We start from the raw sequence: 19990 nt of genomic DNA on the forward strand, positions 1-19990 counted from the left end.
ATAGCACATGTAATTCCTTCGCTGTCCTCTCCTGTTTTGTACATGAATTTTAAATGACGTACTTAAGTCTCTTCTTGTAGAAGCTAAGAGCATGGGGCTCTGCCTGGCTGTGTGTGTGACTTGGGCAAATTACTAACCTCACTCAGTTTCCTCATTTTTCAATGAGGAGAATAGTACCTTCCTCATAGGGTCATTGTGAGAATTCAGCGTGTTGATACAGGTGAAGTACATAGATTAACCTTGCCTTTGGTAATGGTTCAATGTGTTCTGTTATATAGTTATCTTCCTAACAACAACCAACTAGTAAAAGCCAATTCTAAGAAAGGCCAGTGAGAAGTGGTATTTAAGGCCTTGGTTCTCATAATTAACTACGTGTTTCAGCATCACCTGTGATGCTTGTTCATTGTACAGAGCCCAGAGTTCTGATCCTAGAAGTTCTGATACAGAAGCAAGATCACAGGTTCCACAAGTGATGCAGATCCACAACGAGGGAGGGAACCACTGGTCTGAGCCCTATCCAGATGCCAAGATGAACTGAATTCCCACTAGTATCTTTGGAGCATCAGCAGGCCCCCGGCTCCCCTCCCTAGTTTTCCCAACCTCCAGCTCTAGATCCTGCCTTTCACTTGCCGGCTTCCTAAGACAGTCAGTGTGTTTGGCTGAGCACTGTTAGCACTTGGCAAACAAACAATCCGCTTGCTCACATATCAAATCCCTCCTGTGTGCCAGGTCTTGTGCTTCGGAGTTTTTCTTGCTCCCAGCTGAGCCCATGCCTCTCCCAAGCTCTATAGTGTAGCCCTCAGCAAACATTTCCAATGGGCTTACTGTATGCTTGGTGCCTCGTGCTCGGTGCTGAGGATACAACTATAAATAAGAGGGTCTATGGATTAGACACGGTACAGAGTCTGGCCTGGTGTGGTCCCTTTAGCCACCTTGCTTACCCCCGATGTCTCGTGCTGAACACCCTGTAAAGGGACCTCTGTGTTCTTGAACTTGTTTCTGAGCCCCTTGCCTTGCCCCTGGTCTTCAGATCTCTGGAATCTCCAGCCCACTACTTTGCAAACTGTTCTTGGTGCTTCTCCTCTCCTCTCCTCTAGGATTCGATATGTTCATTGTCTTTCCACCTCAGGACCTTGGCTCTTCTCAAACTACCTTGGGTATTAGTTCTGCTTGTCAGGACCTGTAGCACCCCCTGCCCTGGGGCTGCTGCCATTTCCACCTGAACGACCCAGTCTTTTACACAAGACTCAGGCCCTGTTCTCTTCCACGTTGCAGATGGTCATCTCTACCCTTTGAACTGGAGAGTTTGCAGGACTCCACCCCATTGTACTCTTGGACTTTCTTGCTAGTTTCCCTGTATTTTATACTTTTTCCCCCATATGCATGTATATATTATTAATATATAATATATTATTTTCCCTATTTTTTAAACTACTCTTTTCCCTAAGCCTATAATATCTTACATAACCATTTTAGTATTTTGGTTGTGTTTATTGAATTCTAAAGTTTCAATCCTAGTACATCTCCCACTTCATATGTAAAGGCCCATGAAATGAGTGACAGTGACAGACTTGCTTTAGCATCTGAGTGGAGAGTAAGATCCCAGTTCTCTGACCTCTTGGCCTGAGCAGAGCTTTTGCTGGTCAGTCAGGGTGGCCATGACATTGGGGAGGAGATCTTCTGACCCAGTTCGATGACAAGAGTTGTTATTTAATTTATAGATAGCTTACTGAGGTTCCCAAAGGAGACTCTACCTCCTAAAAAATAATGGCTCAACCCCCTGTGAGCTCTGCTTCCAGTGGTGAAAGTTGAATCTCTTTAGGGACAGTAGAGGCAGTATCATATGGTGGTTAGGGCACGGTCTGCCTGGGTGGAATACTAACCCTGCTAGAACAAACTACTTAACCTTAACTTCATTTCCTAATCTGGAAAATGGAGATACTGTTTTGTTTTTGCTCTTGTACTTGCTTCACAGGATGGCAATGAGGCTAAAATTATTATATCTATAATATCTAAAGACCCAGCAATAATAAATATTTGATAATGAATAATTATCATAAGTACAGTTGGTGACCACTGACCACACGCTTTACTCACAGTATCTTCAGTCTTTACAACACCCTTGAAAGGTCAGTACTATGCTACACACTTCAGAGAGAGGAGGTGATTGGCCCATAGTCACGCAGTCAAAAGCAAAAGCAGTAAGAGCCAAGAGTTGTGCTAAAGGGCTGTCTGAATCCCAAGCTGCGTGTTCTTTCAAAACAATTTCTACTAAGCTTCATTTTCTCTCTCTCTCTCTCTCTCTCTCTCTCTCTCTCCACCCCTTGGCTAAAAATATCCTGAATAGTATCCTCATTAGCTAATATGCATACATTATTGTTTTTGCTTTTTGAACATAATTGGTTCATTCAAAGGAAAGGCTTCCACCTACATGAAAGAAAAAGCTAAGCTGCTTGCCGAAAACTCATCTGAATTCAGAAAATGCAGCTGCCTGCGGATGCCTCTCTGCTTCTGGGCTCGCGTCACTAGCTGGATGGCAGCATAACATAGTGAAAAGCAAACTCCCTTCATTCATTCACACACCCCCACCGCATCTGAGCCGGGCGACTTTGGGCAAGTCTTTTGCTGTTTTCCAAGGGTCAGTCTCCTAGGCTGTTATGTTGAGCTCATAGAAGCACTTGCCTTACAGAGTTGAGGTGAAGATAAAATGAGATAACCCATGAAGCTTGACATACAATATGGGGCCCCTCAAAAGCAGGAAGCTACCATGACATAGGCCACAAGTAGGGAATAAAGCACCAACATTTGCAGGAGAGGCAGGATAGCCGAGAGATTAAGGACACAGGGCTGGAACGAGGAGGATAATGGATCCAACCCCAGCATATACCATGCTCTGGTTCTGTGACAGTCTCTTTCTCCAAGCCTCAGTTTTCCTGTAGTAAAAAAAAAAGACATTATACATATAAAGAGGTCAATAATGAACAGTGGCTGCATTCCCAGCAAGCCTCCCCAACCAGATCATCTCCTAATAGCAGTCGGAGTCATTGATTTCTGCTTCTGGGGCAACGTGTGTACACGGACACCACAGAGTGTTCATCCTGGGGCAGAGCACGTGTCCTCTGGGCAGCTAAAGCCAAACTGTTTGCCCCGGCTTCTCCTGCTGGTAATGTGGCCGATGACAGCTTAATGGACTCTTTAGCCTTGAATGCTAAGGGGAAAATAACTCATGGCATTACAACATATGAATGTAATGTGGGTTTTGTTTTATTCTTGAGCAATGTAGAGAGAGAGCCAGGAACACATGTAGACTTGAGGCTGCAACCTGAACCTCCCTCTTCCTGGCTGTGTCTGTATGGGGGACAGATTTAGCCATTGCAATTACCCAAATCATTCATGTTTGTAAAATAGAGCCATATCTCTGTGTGTGTGCATGTGCATGTGTGTGTGTGTGTGTTCCTGAATGATCTGAGGCTAACAAAAAAAGAGTATGCAGTCAGTTTATGATGAGAGGACTGCGAATGCCCCTAAATTATTGATTTTCTAGAGACAAGCCAGTTCCTCTTGGAATGGATTGGTGAGTGTGCACAGTCATGCACGCATGTGCGCGCACACACACACACACACACATTCTTTGTTGTCATGGGGAAGCTGGTCAAAATTTACCTGCACAACTTTCATGACCAGCCATGCCATCCTGGCCAGCCAGGTGAGGAATCCCCACCGTGAGAAGTTAAAACTTATCTCTGCCTCCCAGTCTGAGGGAGGAGGTCGCAAGTGGTAACCACAGATGCCCCCATTAGACCCACAGGGGCTGGGGAGGCAGGGATGAGGGCAAGGAGAACTGTGTGGGTAGTGAGGAGACCACAGGCCTGAACGGTCAGGTCATCCCAGGTTCAAATCCACCACCCTGGCTTCCAGCAAGAGTCTTACCCATCTTGGAGCCTCAGCTTCCCCAGCTGTAAAGTGGATTTTGTAACACCCACCTTGTACAGTGCCACGAGGACTAAGGATAAGGCAGGTAAAGGCCTAGTAGGACATGAGGCACAGTGCCAGGCTGAGGGTGGTACTAGGTACAAGGTGCCTCTGCTTCCTTGGGAGGAAATCCAGGCCAGGCAGGAAGTGCGCAGAGTTGGTCCCACGCAGCGCAGGCAACGTCCGCTCCAGCCACCCAGCGCCTCTCCGGAAAAAGAGTGTGTAAAAGCGCGTCTCTCCATCTGGCTAATGCTCACTTGTGTTTCCTACTGGAGACCATCACTTTTTTCACCTCACCTGGTTTGTTTACCCAAACAAGCTGCTCATTAACAACACGAATTGCATTTTCTGCAATTCTGTTGACAGCACAAATGTCTGCAGTCAGCTTGGGAGTTTGGTGGGAACCGTCTCCGGATCCCGCCCAGCCTGGCCAGCACAGCTTCCCAGAGGACAGAAATCAAGTCCACGCTGGGGTCGAGGGTGGCGGGGGTAGGGGGTCCGCCTGGGGTCTGCCGGCAAGTCCGGCCCTGAGCCCTCCTGGGATTGCTGAGGCTCTTTCCAGAAGACAAAGGTAGACCGAGATTTTCAAGTAGGGGGAAGGGAGAAGGGGGCGGAGCCAGGCATGAAAGTGTGGATAAAACCCCAGACGGAGGTTACAGACCTGCTGGGGAGAAGCCCAGCCTCCAGCAGAGAGATCCCTGAGGGGCCTTTCCTTGTGGACCCAGCAAAGTCTACCTCCAGCTGCCTTCCACACCTCTGGCAACAAGAAGTGGATGAGAAAAATAAAAAATAAATATCTCCCTTCTTGGTTTTGGCCCAAAGGCCAAACTCAATTTTGTCTGCCAAAGCTCTACTCTCATTTCCGCTGCTCCAGCAGGAAGAATGACGAGGTTTTCCATGGCTGTGCTCGTTTACTTTAAATAACTGCCCTCAGAACGCTTTCTTTTCTGTCCATTTCCTCACTCGACAAGCTTCTTTTGAAGGCTTACCGATTGCTTCGAAATTGTTGCTGGAGAACATGGAAGTGAAAAGAGACACAGCCCCTGCCCTCATGGAAGTGTCAGTCTAGTAGAGGGAGTGATATTAAATTATATGATAAATAATTGCAAATCATGATGACTTGGATGAGGGAGAAGTGTAAGATATTATGGGGGACCTGACCTCTGGCAGAGGCCATCAATGGTGTCTTCTAGAAAAAGTGAGCTTTATACTGACACCCCAATTAAGAGGAGAAGTTACCTAGTTGAACAGTGACAAGGGGCAATGGGCCGATGTGTTTGGTTTCAAATGTCATCAAGACACCAAAGAAAGTCTTTGGGTTTCTCTTCCATCCAGGGGAAAGCTTGCATGGACCCTGGGAAGTAAATGGTACCTGCCTCATTTTTTGAGATGAGCTCTAGGAGGCAAGGACTCAACACCATAGTGCCTGGCATAGAGTACACATACACACATATTTGTTCATTAAAAAAGAAAATAGCAAGGGGTAGGGTGGGTATTCCACACAGGAAACAGCATGTGCAAAGACTCAATATGTGCTCACTTCTCACCTCCTCTGTGTGACTGTTAATATAAATCAATCAGTAACACTATTTAACATGTATCTACAATGGCACTATATATATATATAATCAGAGTTCAAACTCATAGCTAATCTCACTGAAGTTAATTACCATCTTCACAGTCAGAAAATTCCAAATTCAGGGTCTTCTGCTCTTCCATGATAATAACTATTTGCCCCTGCTCCGCTCCCCACCCCAGCAGACCATATTCTTAACACAGCTCTTATCTCAGGAATGGGTGGGGCCAGTCATTGGACCAGACTCCCATATGCCCGGAGCCCAGGGATATGACAGAAAACACTGGGGCCCAAGAACCAGGGCCTCCCGATCCAACCCAAAGTCAAGAGGGATAAGATAATAATAACAGAGTTGTATTCAGAGCTTACGCTGAACCAAGCACTGGTCTGTGTGTGCTGCTTGTATTAACTCACTTAATCCTTCCACTCATCCCACGAGCAAGACACTTGATCATTCTCCTTTTACAGATGAGGAAACTGAAGCACCAAGATATTCAGCGACTTGTGGATAACAGCACCCAGCATACCTCCCCCACCCCTTGTCCCTCCTCAGTTTTTTCTGGTGATGGATCAACAAGTGTTGACATCTTCCATTCACCGGTCAGTGTACGCACATTGTTTCATTTAATCCTTCCATGACCCGCTAGATGAGAAGTTAGGTTCTTATCTCTGTTTTACAGAGGAGAAAACTGAGGCTCAGAAACAGAAGTGACTCAACCCAGGTTCCTGGGTTAGAAAACATCTTGAAGCCAGGTCTGCTAGATTCCAAAGCCCATGTGCTTCTCTCAGCTCCAAGTCAGGCAGGAGTCTAGAGCAAAGAGCACAGAAACCGTGAAAAAAAATCCCATCTCCTTCTCTCTAGTCCCCCTACTGCCTATTCTACTGCCTCCTACAATCCTCACCCAAGTAACATATCCACAGTGGTATCATCACCCTCCACACTGTTGGAAACTGTTAAGAAAATGGGGGAGAAGGAGCACCCAGCCGACACTTCAATCCCCTCGCTTGAAAATGGAGATAAAAATCCCTAAATCTGAGAATTATTCAGCAGATTAAATGAGATCATGTTTGTTAAATAACACACACATAGAGGCACTTGAGAAATTCATTTCTACTCCCTTCTCCCAAGTCAGTCTTCCTGGTCATTCAGACAGTTTCGGTTCGTCTGAGTCCGTCCAGTTCCGATGGGCACCCAGTCTCACCATCAGCCAAGGCAGGATGTCCCTTGAGGGCAGAAACTTTGCTCTCTGTTCCAGTTTCCTCTGGGCATTGTAAGGTGCTGTGTACACCTACGGCCACATACAAATAATCACTAATAGCAGTAATAAACCACTCAGCTTTCGTTCGCCGCCAAGCAAAGCAGATTCTGACACATCTCCTTAGATTGGCAAGCACAGACATGGGAAGTCATTTTCCAAATGGGCATTTTCTTTGGAAGAACTAATTTAGCCTCGTTTCCAGTAGGCCGCTTTCCTGAGGCCTCTAAGTACAGAGATTCCAACTGGCTCAGGTGGGGGCCAGGGGCCTAGAGAAAGAAGACCATCAACCGCAAGAAGTACACGTTGGCTGGAGTGTGTCATACAGTTGGGAAACTGAAACCCAGAGATGGAGAAAGCAATAATAATCATCCTAGCTACCATTTACCTAGCTAGAGACAATGGTAGAGGCAGTTCCGGAAGAAAGTCTCCTCCAACAGGAGGCAATCGGCCACCAGTGAGAACAATCTAAAGGAGCCCAGACCTTCTCAAGACTGGTAATGAAAAACTTGCAACCTTTTTTCAGAAGGCAATGTGGTGTATGTGTCAAAAGACTTTATAAAAAGTTAATGCTTTTTTAAGACTATACTTTTAGGGATCATTTCTCCAGTTACTAGAGAGATTTCTCTGAATGTGTAGAGTACCTGAAACCGAGAGGAGACAGTAAAAAAAAAAAAAAAGTTAATGCTTTTTGATATAATCATTTCCCCTCTCAGAATCTATCTGACATTAACAATCAGCAACAGAGACAAAATTAATGCATAGAAATGGTCACCGCAGCATGACTTGTATACGTGGCTCAATTTTTTATTGAGCATCTACTATGTGCCAGTCAGTGCATGGATCAACAAGTGTTGACATACAGACACATGTAAGCCCGTTGAGATTAGATCTCAAGATACCCAGGGCCATTCAGTTCCCTTACTTCCTCAGGGAGGTGATATGGCAGAATAGCGGGAGTCTGAGAATCGAAGAAACCTGGGTTTTTAATTCATTCTTTCTTTCACTCAGTCACTTCTTCATTCATTCCACAAATATTTATTAAAAGCCCCTATATGCAAGTATAGAATTACCATATGACCTAGCAATTTGGTATATAACCAAAATAATTGAAAACAGATATTCAAGCAAATACTTATACATGAATGTTCTTAACAGCATTGTTCATAATAGCCAAAAGGTGGAAATAACCCAAATGTTCATCAACCCACAGATGGATAAACAAAATGTGATATAGCCATACAATGGAATATTATTCAGCCATAAAGAGGACTGAAGTACTGACACACAATGTGGACGAACCTCGAAAATATTATGCTAAGCAAAAGAAGGCAGACACGCAAAGCCACCTAGTGTATGATTCCATTTATATGAAATGTCCAGAATTGACAAATCCATAGAGAAAGCAGATTGGTGATTGCCAAAGGCTAAGAGGAGGAGGGAATGGGGAGCAACTGCTTCATGGGCATGGGGCTCCCTTTTAGAGTGACGAAAATGTTTGGGAACTAGATAAAGGTGATGAGTGCCTGACATTGTCAATGCACTGAAAGCTACTGAATGGCACATTTAAAAGTGGTTAATTTTATGTTCTGTGAATTTCACCTCAATAAAAAAAAAATCCTTGTATAACTTTTAGGGTCTTTGTCACTTATTCTAAGAATGAGACAAAAATCCCCGCCTTCATGGAGCCTGAGCAGGCAGTCAATAAACGAATAAACAAACAAACAAACAAAAACAAGGTGATCGTGGCTTGTAATAAAGATAAAGCAGGGTAAGGAGCTGGAAGAGCTGGGTGGGAAGGGGTGTGCTTCAGGTCACGTGCTCAGGAAAGGGCCCTCTGAAAAGGAGACATTAAACGAAGATCTAAATGAGCTGAAGGAGTGAATGATGTGGATATCTGGGGGGAAGAATCTTCCAGGCAGAGGGCACGGTGGGCACAAAGGCACTGGAGCAGCGGTGAGCTTGGCTAGTTCTAGCGGAGTGAGGCTGGTGTACTGGAAGCAGAGGGAACAGGGAGCATCTGGAAAGGCAGAATCCATGTTTCTAAAAATGGAACCAGAACCCCTCACTTCAAGGTCATCACAAGAATGGGGAAACAGCCCAGGCTTCACTGGCCTGTGAGACCCGGTGCATTAGAAACCTAACTCTTTCTTGATTCCAGAAGTCCAGGCTTTCGCAGTTCCAAATGGCTTTGGATCCCCAGAGGGACTTACATGTGTCTGCATCACGGGCCTGGACATTGTTTACTGTCTCACCTAGAGAGACTAGGGCCCAACAGGGCTTCACAATTGCATAGAGGGGCAGTTCAGGTGCCTCTGGGCCTGCCTACAGCTCGGGCCACCGTTAGGGACCAGTGAGCTGGAAAGATAAAAACCCCCACATCACCCTTCGTGCGTTCGGTTGGTGAAGTGGGTCTCTGTGGCAAGGCTGTTTGAGCCCTGAGTGTCACAGGGCTCAGTGAGGCATCAGGCTCTTTGAATTCGAGGACATAGCCCTTTACTCCCAGGGGCATACAATGGGATGCGTTTTATTAGTGCCTGCTCATACCTTCCTTCTGAAGTCTCATTCATTATGCCCAAAAAACCGATGTTAAAGGCTTTCAGGGTCCCCGGCCTGAGCTTGCAATGTAGCTCCGCAGGGTCTCCGCCACCCTAACTCCGTCTCGTCTGGATAAGTTCAGATCTCTGGGTGTGCTGCGTATTCTCCATCTACTCTCCAGATCCACCCTCCATTCTCTGCCACTCTGCTCTGTGCCCCAGGAGGCAACTACTTACCCTCTGGCTTCGGGGTGGGTTCGGCCAGTGGGGAACACCAGGAGAAGACTGGGGACAGCAGGGCGGAGGGATGGGGCATTACTTCCTGCTGCACCGCTGTTTGGCAGAGCTGCCTCTTCTCTCCAGGCCACAGCTCCTGTCGATGGCGCTTTCACCAAATTCCTGTAACCTCCCCCTCTCCTTATGTCTTCCCAGCAGGGAGAGTAATGGCTCCCTGCTATCACTAATCTTGGGTGCTTCACCATCCCTTAGCTCTGCCCAACCTTGAAAAGGGTTCCTTGACTGAACTCTTTTTAAGTATTCCATTTTGAACATGTCCTCTCTCGCCATCCTTGACCCTCAGCTCCTTTGCCATGAGTGAACATAAGCAAACGACGTGACCAATTCAAGCCCCATTCTCAGTCCAGACAAGCAGCCATGTTACTTGTAGAAATGAAGAGTGGGTTCTTTCAAATACAGGTTAGAGATGAAGGAAGGCTAAAGATAAGCTCTTGGAAAGACATCTGAAGATGAGTTCCTTTCGAAGCAAACAGCTCAGGAATAGTGGCAAGTTTTGTTTTGACTGGCAAAAGCAGAGATGGGTTACAGCATCTCTGTCTGGCTTCTCGGTCCTGCAGTTCCGACATATACAGACATTCTGGAATGAGAGGGAGGATTGCGGCTAAAATCGCGGATTTGATTGGGGGAGAAGATGACAGGATTTGAGCATATTGGAAAGACCCAAGTTAATAGTTTGGTCTCTCTCAGCTTTTCACAGAGAAAAAGAAGCAAAGGTGAGATGTTTATTTTCAAAGCAACAACATATTTCTTATGTTCTTAGATTTCTTATGACAATATCTCCACTTAATGGCCCTATCATGTCTAATGACTTAAGAGATAAAATACGGTTCTTTGATCTGAGCTAGTCAAGAAGAGTGACAGCTGGCATTCCGCACAAAAATTTAGTGCCTTGTCTAATTGTGTTGACTTCTCATTATTGGGAAATCTCACGACCAGTAGAGGAATTTTTTTTTTAAAACTTTATCAAACTGTTAACCATTTCCTGACTCCCACCCCTGACCCTCCACACACACACTTAGAACCAACACCATTTCAAGAGTGGAGTCCAAGTTGAGAATGACTCACCTTTGGGCTACCACTCATCTGAGGGACTCTTGGGAGCTTTGCTGATCAAGAAGTGGGTTCCCCTATTCCCGTGTGTAACTTTTATTCCAAACTGAGGTGCTTATGCCCATTTAAACCTGATGAGAACATTCCCTTGGGCTGGATTTTTATCCAGCCATCAGAGGTCACAGAGCACTTGCATATCAGGCTCACTTGTATATAAAGGCTAAAAAATAGAAACACAGTCTTCTTGGTCTCTGTTGAGAAAGACGCACTATCTAGTGGGAAGGACAAGCACATAAACAATTGCACTGTGCGGTGACCGCGTTAGAGTCCTGACTCAGTCATTTCTTCCCTGGATGATCTCGGGGATGTCACTTCCTCTTCCTGAGCCTCGATTTCTCCAAAGACAAAACAGTTTCTTCCTCGGGCAGTGGCTTGCAAACTTTAGATTACATTGGAATCACCTGGAGGTCTTTGTAAACCACAGGTTTCTGTTCTCCAGAATTTCTGATTCAGTAGGTCTTGGAGTGGAGCTGCTGAGCATTTGCATTTCTAACAAGCTCTTGGGGGATGCTGATGCTGATGGGAGACCCCACTTTGAGAACCACTCTCATAGCCTGATAGGGCAGATTATAGGAGCTTAGGTGTGTGAAAGGCCCAGGGCAGTGGCTGTCTAGGCTTTGCTCAGTAATTCTCTGTATAAACCACAGACTTACACAGTCCTGTGCAAGCCCGTGGGGCTGGGTGAAGAGGAGGGAGGTCTTCCCAGAGGTCATTTGGCAATAAGAGGCAGAAGGAAGAAGTGGACAGCAAAGCTCACTTAGGGGCTAGCCAGCCCTTTCCTCTGCTGAGGAAGACCATTTAGCATTTTCCTCTTGAGGCGATGACCCACTGGAAGGAATTTATTTTACGTCACAATCCTGTACATATACACACAGGAATGTGTTACAACATTAACATGAAGCAGGACTTCTCCTTACTCTATGTGATGCACTCTAAGATTTTCTGTGTTAATTAGCCTTAAAGGTATTGATTGCACAAGTCACTAATATTAGCTCAGATAGATTACACACAGGGTAATCTAAATCTAAGTCAGATTTAGAGGGACATTTAAATCAGAATTGGGGGTGGGGGAGAGAAAAGGCAGAGAAATTTTCTTCTAATAGCTTACGGTAGGTCAGGCTCAGTTATAAAATTGAGCTAAGTTTCAGATAAACAGATTAAAACACACACACACACATACACACACAGATATAAAGCCATGCATTTGTGTGTGTGTGTGTGTGTGTGTGTGTATGTGTGTGTTTTGACTCAATCCTCATATCTACTCCCTGGTGTAAATAATATTATCACCACGTTCACCCCCATTTTACGGATAAGGTTAAGTGACCTGCCCAGGATCAGAAAATCAGTAAGTGGCAGAGCTGGGACTCAGACCTAAGAACCCGAGCCCCAGACTCTGTATTCGCATCCGCTATGGCACACTGTGTCTCTGCTAAGGGGTTGCAATCCACAGACTGGAATTCTCTCCCTGGAGACCCATCCACTGGGTCAGCAAACATGTAAAGAGTTCCCAAGTGCCATCCAGAGTCCTGCATGTTGGCACAATCAATTAAATAAATCGATTACTTTCTTTTTGTTTTTTTTCTTGAGTCCCTGCTAGGTGCCATGTTTTATATCAGGCACTGGAATACACGCAAATTAGTTAATTCACTTGCTCACACATTCAACATGTAGTCACTGGCACTCGCTCTTTGCCCAACCCTGTGCTGACTCAGCCCCATACCTGAGCCCAATACTGTGGGTTTGGGGGGTCCAGGAAGGATCAGGGGGCCCTTCCTTGGTTTTGCATACACTGACCAATCTGCCTGGATCCTTTATTTTCTCCTAAAGAAACAAAAGACCAGGACTTTCTTCTTGTTTCTCCCTTATGTGGAAGCTGGACACATAAAGGTCAGGCAAGCGGAGACAATTTATGGTAGATATTAATAAGGCCAAATTTGCGGTGGCCGATTTGGTTGTAGCTGCTCCATTCATTGTGTGTTCTGAGCAGCGAGAGCTGCCCAGGAACACCTGCTACATGAAAAATTCTGTGGTCCTGTCTTCAGCCCTAACCTGCTAACTCCTTGCTTCTATTAGGATGCTCTACAACCGGCTTTGCTGCCAAGGAGCGGGCAGTCTGGCCCTTTGGGGAACCCCCTCTGCTAATGGCTAAGCCAGAGCTTAGCCGGATTCCTTTGCATGACTCCCAAGGGTCACACTCACAAGCCTGAGTCTCTTCCTCACTGAACAGATTACCTGGACTTCGGCTGTGGTTCCAGAAGATCCAGCCAAGTTAGTATTCTAAAGCTATAAAGCCAGTTCTCTGTGCTTTAGTCTTTCCCCACTCTGAGCTTCGGATTTTCTGCGCACTGATCGAATTTGGAACACTGTCTTTCTTTTCGATAATTTCCTTATAAACGGTAAAGACATGGGCTTTGAGTCAGACAGACCAAGGGATGAATTCTGACTTTACCACCTACTGACTCTGTGACCTGGGAGACTGACTTAATAACCCGAGCCTCAGTTTCCTCAACAGAACATGAAAATGAAAGGAAGAATGCATGTAAGATCAGCAGAGACCGAGGAGACATGTCTAAATGCAATGTTACATCAGATTTGAATCAGGGCACAGAAGAGGGACATTAGTGGAAAAAATGATGAAATCTGCATAAAGTCTGTAATTTAGTTAATAGTAGCATACCAATATCAATTCCTTAGTTTTGACGAATGTACTTTGGTCGTGCAAGATATTGACATTAGGGGAACGCTGAGCGAAGGCAACGCAGGAGCACTGTATACTATCTTTGCAGCTTCTCTGTCAATCTGAAATCATTCCCAAATCGAAAGTTAAAAAGAAATGCATGTAAAGCCGTGAGCATATTATCTGGACCCGGTAAGTTCTTGAAAAAAGTTAATTATTATATCATCATCATGACCAAATTTATCCCTCACAACGACTCTGTGGAGTAGGAACGATTATCAGCCCGACGTTAAGTGGTGACCCAGAGAGGTGAAATACTTCCCCGAGGTCACACAGCTGGGAAGTGGCAGAGCCCCAATCCAATCTAGCGCTGACATCCATGCTCTGCCTCCCGCTCCACAGTGCTCTCATTACTATACTAAATGATGATTAAAACATAAAGAGGAGTGGGGCAGAGGGGTGTAAAACCAACACCGATTTCAGGCCAGAAGAGTGGGTTCAAGAGCTACCTCTGCTGTGGATGCTGGACGGGGTGATTTAACCTCTCTGAGCTTCAGCTCCTTTATCATTGACGTGGAAATGAACTCGTGGGTGTAACTGAAAAGGTAGTAAAGGGACTAATTAATACATAGGAGGAGTTCAGTTAATGCTATTTCTCACTCCAGCAAAGTATTGACTCCCTCTTTGGACAGCTGCCTCACCATAGGCAAACTCAGGGGAAGCAGCAGGGGTTCTTACCTGGCTGTCAACTCTGACTCTGCTCCTTAATCATTGAGCAGCCGTGAACAAGCTACTTCATATCCCTGAGTGTCAGGTTATTCAAGTATTAACAGAAGATAAAAGTCTCTGCTTCAGTGGATTGTTGAGGGAATTAAGGGATATATCAGAAATACCTGCAGCACGATGCCTGGCATGTGTTAAGTGCTCAGTGAAAGGCAGATGCCATTTAATAAATATTTCTGATTCTCTCCCCTTCTAAGCACCTAGTAGGGTTGCACCTCTTGGCCTCCTAGTGATTGAGTGTGGCCATATGACCTGTTCTGGACAATGAATTGTGAGCGAAAAGTGACATGTGTCACTTCCAGGCCAGAATATTTCTTTATCCCAGAGGACTCTTCAAATCTCTTTTTCCCTTTGGACACAACGATCATGAAAAAGCCGGTGGCTGCTGTCTCGTCTCGAGTCCCTTTGTGACCACATGAAGAGCATCCAAAAGTTGATCCATGATGAAAATGGAGCATGAGTGAGAAATAAGCCACTGAAGTGGGTTGTTTATTATTGTAGCAAAACCTTATCATGACCTGTATAGCAGTTACATTAAATAACTATTATAATTTTTATTTCCTACAATACTAAAAAGAAGTAACAAAGTAACATATTCGTGGTAATTTACAAAGCATGTTTATCATCCCAACAAGCTGTGATTTATCTCTATTTTACAGATGTGGACATAAAGGTCAAAGACACTTGTCCAAGGTCAAGCAGCTGGAAAGTAACCGAGTATGGACTTAAACCTGGTTTCAAATCTTCAACTCTGCCTATTTATAGCATGATTCCCAGCCACAAGCTGTACCATTCAAGATAAATTTGGGCCAAAACTTGGATCTTTGAGAGCTTTCTGGGAGGTGGCGACAGGCGAAACTTTACTTTGTTCTCGTTCCATCTCTGCCTCTCACATCTTGCTTTGCTCTTTCGTAATTTTAATATCTGAAACCTCACACCGACCATGTAAGTAATGTGAATGTTTTCAGAAAACATGTGCTGGGCATATGATTTCAGCTTAAGCTCTAGCGCTTTGTAATACCCATATTTTTCAACCAGACAGATACTTCTCGGCTCTGCAGCACCATCGAATACTGTGTCTTCGCTCTGAGTTTATTTTAGAGTCTTACCCAAGCTCCAGCCTCTTACTCTTTCCATGGCCCCAAATAGATTATTTACCCTGCAAACTTCATCTGTGAAGTGGAATCATGAACCCTACCTCCCCTGTCCTTGTAAATTCTGTAGGGCACCGTGTGTGTGCTAGTGATTATCCATCACTTTACTCATTTCTTCAACAACAGGCATTTATTGAGCACCCACTGTATACAGTGCCGGGGTCTGGTGATAAGAAATAAATGAGATGCTCTGCATGCCCTCTGGGAGGCAGCGTGTTGTCATGGTTCAGAGCGCAGACTGTGGAGTCAGGAAAACCTGGATTCCATTCCTTATTGAGACACTTATTTGTGCCCTGAGTCTTACTTCTTCAACTACAAAAGGATGGTGATGTTCATATTTACCCCAAAGCACTGCCGTAAGGTTTAAATGAGAGGATGCCTAGAAAGTGCAGTGCCTGATGGGTGGGAACCATCGGATGGGGTCACTGTGATTAAGCAGTGTTTGGGGACAGAGCAGGAGCTCTAGGAACATCTGTTGAAAGAAAGAATGAAAAGCGGTCGACGCTAAAGAATATGAGCAGAGGTCCTGGCTTCCGTGAGGGATCGGGCCACACCGACCTCCACACGAGCAAAGACGCAGGAAGAGGACCCGGCAGGCTCCCCCCCCTCCAGTGTGGAAGCGCCCCTCAGGTGTCAGGAGCCCTCAAAGCCACCGGGATGTTCTTGGTCCCACCGTGATGTGTACAAAAACATTCTTCCAGCCAGCACTCCCCACATGGGCAAGCAAGTGTTAACACGAGAAGGGAGAAATGAGAAGTGAACATATGGAATGCCAATATAATGTAGAAATGTGGGATTAAACAACTCAGTGGCACGGGGAGCTGCCTTCTCCAGGTTCTAATGCTCTGCTGGGCTCCCCCTTTCTCTCTCCGCTTGGGTTGACATCGGCTGCAGGTTCCAGGTTTAGAAAACAAGCTTCCATCCACGAGCGAGGCCACCTGTGAGTGACCAGGGTTTTGGGGTAAGGCAGGTCTAGGTTTGAGTCCTGGTGCCCCACTTTCCCTCTGTAAGATCTTGGCAGGACACAGCACCCCTCTGAGCTCAGATTCCTTATGTGTCAAGTGGAGACGGTACCATCTTTCTCATCAGGTTCGGTGTGTTATTCTTAATGGCTGACAATTCCTGGGTGCATTGTTTGTGTATTTCTTGCATCCACTCAGTTAATACTGACAATAACCCTGATATGGGTTATTATCCTTGCCACTCGACAGGTTAGAAAACTGAAGTTCAAAGAGGTTACACCACTTGCCCACAGCAGGTGAGGGGCTGAGCTGGGATCTGAACTCAGGTCCGCCTCACGCTATTGCTCACGCCTTCTCCACTTCACCGTTGGAAGACATTTGGCTCACATTTCCTCCACTTCAAATATTTCTAAATCTGGGAAGACATAGGGGGAAGAAACCCAATTTTTTAAAATCAATTTGAATAATTAAATTTGGCAGCAAAAAGCTCAGTATCGGAAATACATTTCACCACCCCATCGTTGAATCTGTTTAATGTATTTTGAACCAGCTTAGCTCGGCTAGATAGGAAATGGAGCAGGAATTTAAATTTTCAACCAAACTAGCAGCGAGGGGCCACATCTCTAAGTTGTTCCGGGAAGCCTGCACTCAACCTTGGCTTCCCACAGGAGTCGTGGGGAGGTCACCCTCACCTCTGAACTCATCCTGGGCTCAGGAACAGCAAGAGAGAAAGCACGAAGGCACGAAGAAAGCCTTGCGTCTCAAGCCATTTATTTTTACAACAAGCACGTTTCATCTTCAAAGCCCTTTACAAGGCATAATTAATCTTCGCAACACCTTCGTGAGGTGAGCGCATGGCATTACCCGGGTTTTATAGGCCAAGGTGGCCTAGAGGAGGCTTTTGGATGGTGAATGACCCCAGGACATCAGCCTCAAGAGAGACCATTAGAGTGCCCTGCCTCGGCCTGGCAGGGCACGCTCAGATTGCCCAATCCCAAGCCAGAATCTTCAGAGAATATTTCCTGATGTGATGGAAGGTGGGGAGGAAAAAGAGGCAGAAGAACTTGGGACACACGGGGAATGTAAACCCTGGTGTCGTTATCGGTTAAAAAGGTCTCGTTTTATTGGAATTATACACAGACTGTAAAAATTTTATTTAAATAACTATTAACGATAATCGCTCATATTTGTATATGCATCTTTAGCATTCCCAAGGCTCTTTCGTATGTGGTATTTTAGGTGAACATTACAACGGTTATTTAGTTATTTATTGAGCACCTATTTTGTGCCGGCTGAGAGGCCTGGGGATGGAGCAGTGAGGAAGACAGATCAGCACTACTCTTATTGAGCACGCAATCTAGTGTGAGAAGCCCTGAAGGAAGAGTCACTACTATGTCCTCTCCCCACCTTGTTTTAACAAATGATGGAACCGAGGCTTAAGGTCCACAATGAATGCGTGGCGGAGGCCGAACTCATTCCCAGGTTTGGTTAATTGTGAAGCTTCTGTTCTAGCCAAGTACAAAGATGCTCATGGTGGCATTGTTTAAAATGCCAAAGAACTGGAAGCAACCTGTATGTCCATTGGTGAGAAAATGAACGAATAAAATGTGGAAATGCACGAGATGAAATGTTACACCAGTCAAAGGAAATGACTAACATCTACTTACAAATAATGTCAAAAGAAAAAAGTGAGAAGCAGAATTAGATGTATAACGCGAGATCGCTTCCCTAAAAATTTAAAAGCACACTCAAACCAATTCACATTATGTGTCTACATGTGAATAAAGATATAAAAGATGGATTGAAAGGCCACATGTTAGACACACAGAGCGGATGCCTTGGGGGTTGGGGCAGGGTTATGAACTAAGAGTGAGGACCAAAACATGGGCAGGAGGTCATGCTAGATGAAGACAGAAACCAAGGGACCTGGCTGACAGACTCGACCTGCGTGGGTACCCTCCCAGGGTGCCTCTAAAACTAATAACATCACGACACACACACATCATCTGCTTTTTTACAGGCTATATTCTCTCTCCTCAATCTGAGTGCCTAAACTGCCTGTCGAACTTGAGCCAGCCAAAATTCCAAATGAAAAACAGGAACGAAAAGAGCAAAATTTAAAACCAACTTGAGAAGTGAACAGTGTCTGTTTGGGTTGCAAATGGGTGCTGTTGAGCATGTGTGACAGCCTTCACGGAGCAGGGACCAGGAGCAGCTGAGCTGGGAGCCCTTCTGCAGCTTGGCCTGTCCCGGGGTCCAGGTCAGCCACAATGCCACAGAAGCCACAGGGCCCCTGGGGAAGTCGGGGTTGGAGATTGCCCACAGAATCTTGCTTATTGACTTCTCAAAGCCACACTCTCTCGCTTTCTTGTTGGTTTCCTGCCACGGCAGGATCAATTCTTACAAATACATTTTCTAGAAGTTGAGTCGTGCCAGGCAAACCATGCCAAAGCAGCCTCATTTTCATGGTGGTCCGGGCGGATTGGGGAAGGCGGCAGGCAGTGATCCTGAATTTCGGTGAGGCACTTAGAGGAGTATCTTGCTCACCTGAATCTCCCCGAAACACATATCTGACCTGCTCCTTCCTCTGCTAAAACCTACACGACTCCCCATAGCTTATAGGATAGATCGAGAACTCCTGAAGGGTGCGTGTGGGGCCTTCAATGATCTGATCTCTGCTGAACTTCCCAGCCTCCTATTCTGGTGCTCGCCCCTCGCCCTCTCCCCACCAGGTAGAAAGAAACATTGCGCTTCTACGTGCAGCCTTCGCTTTCTTCCCTCTGCGGTTTTGCACGGGCCGCCACCACCAACCGGCCTGCCTTGTTCCCACTGGTAATCTGTACTCAGCTTCGGATTCCGCTGAATTGTCACCTCCCACAAAACTTCCCAGGCCTTTCCCCTTCTACTACTCCACCTAATCAGGAAGAATTGACGTCACAACTAAATCAGTTCCTTCCTGTAAAGTGCTTCGGAAACTGAGCATGAGGGCTAGATGTGCCTTGAAATTCAAAATTTTTCAGACTTTATAAAATACATCAAGTTCATATATCATATTTTATAAAAGAGCTGAAGCAAGTCCTCATAATAAAACTCATTACTGTTTCTGCAGGAACTGCATGAATAGTCATACATTAAATGAAGACTCTAAATAGCGTTACCTCAAGTCAGGTAAGGTTTTGCCACTAAACTTCTGAAAGAAAATGTTGGTGTTGTTTTTCGGGGCATTTAGAATTGTGCACCTGTGTTATTATAATTGTCATCATCATCGTTGCTGTTGTTATTATTATTATGCCATCTTTTGTTCTACTAACGTAGTAATAACAATCCTTAAACACTAATACAAGCACTTGGTATTCGCTCAGAATTATGCAAAGCGATTGACATAAATGATCTCATCCTTATGTCACCATGAGGTACAAAGTTTAGTAACTTGTCCAAGTAAGTGACGGTGCCTGGACTCGAACTCACAGCTTTTCTGATGCCAAAGCCCACACTCTTAGCCACCGTGTTACACTACAGTTCCTCTTAGCACTTGACACATAGTGGTACTGATCTTCTTTCGCTGCAGTTCATTCTTTATGAGTTAAACTCTCCAGCTTGGCTGTGGGCTCTTCAACTGTGGGGACAGAAGCTGCTCCCTCGCTGCCTATGAATGAACGAATG

At 45.5% G+C, this 19990-nt stretch overlaps 1 pseudogene; it reads left to right on the forward strand.

Moving 5' to 3' along the window:
- The first annotated feature begins 7383 nt into the window (after positions 1–7383).
- On the forward strand, positions 7384–7469 carry LOC120601799 (uncharacterized; annotated as a pseudogene).
- The last annotated feature ends 12521 nt before the right edge of the window (positions 7470–19990 follow it).

Source organism: Pteropus medius, unplaced genomic scaffold (genome assembly GCF_902729225.1).
Source record: "Pteropus medius unplaced genomic scaffold, Ma_sr-lr_union100, whole genome shotgun sequence".
In the NCBI taxonomy this organism is placed as follows: Eukaryota; Metazoa; Chordata; class Mammalia; order Chiroptera; family Pteropodidae; genus Pteropus; species Pteropus medius.